This window comes from Vipera berus (genome assembly GCF_964194415.1).
Source record: "Vipera berus genome assembly, chromosome: Z".
NCBI lineage: Eukaryota > Metazoa > Chordata > Lepidosauria > Squamata > Viperidae > Vipera > Vipera berus.
This window is the reverse complement of record NC_138205.1, coordinates 2,583,288-2,584,050: the sequence shown is the minus strand read 5'-3', so window position 1 is coordinate 2,584,050 and position 763 is coordinate 2,583,288.

Below are 763 nucleotides of genomic sequence, written 5' to 3'. Positions count from 1 at the left end.
TGGCCACTTGCGATCCTAACCGGCCTCCGTCAGGCATAAGTCAATAGGAGAACCCGGATCTGCTTAACGTTGGCAGGATTCGCTTAACCACCATGGCAGAAATGGTCGTAAAATCCTGCACGCCTTAGCGAGGGGAAATTCTGCTCCCAGCGGTGGGCGCAACTCAAGGGCTATCCTCAAGGGTACAAACTCTGAAAAACGACGGGCTCTTTTAAGTTTTATCTCCCTAAAAGATCTGAATTCCCACATTTAAGGATTTCAATCCAAGCGAGACCCTGCCGGTCGGAGAGGCGATTAACTATTTAACGAAGACGAAGCTCATTAATGCCACCTCTCCCTCCCCCCCACCCGTGTATCTGGTCCCTCTTTGGCCATCTCCGCCATTAACAAGATGATGATGGTAATAATAATAAAGTTGGGACCATGGAGGTCATCTAGTCCAACCCCCTGCTCAGGCAGGAAACCTTGAACCATTTCAGACAAATTGGTTGTCCGCTCTCTTCTCAAAAACTTCCAGCGTGAAGGCTCCAACACTGGAGGTTTTTAAGAAGAGACTGGAGAGAGCCATTTGTCCGAAATGGAGTAGGGTTTCCTGCCTGAGCAGGGGGTTGGACTAGATGACCTCCAAGGTCCCTTCCGAGTCTCTTTATTTTTTTTCCTTCCTTCCTTCCTTTCCTTCTCCAAAAATGGAAGTTTTTGAGAGCTATTTGTCTGAAATGGTATATAGGGTTTCCTGCCTGAGCAGGGGGTTGGACTAGATGAC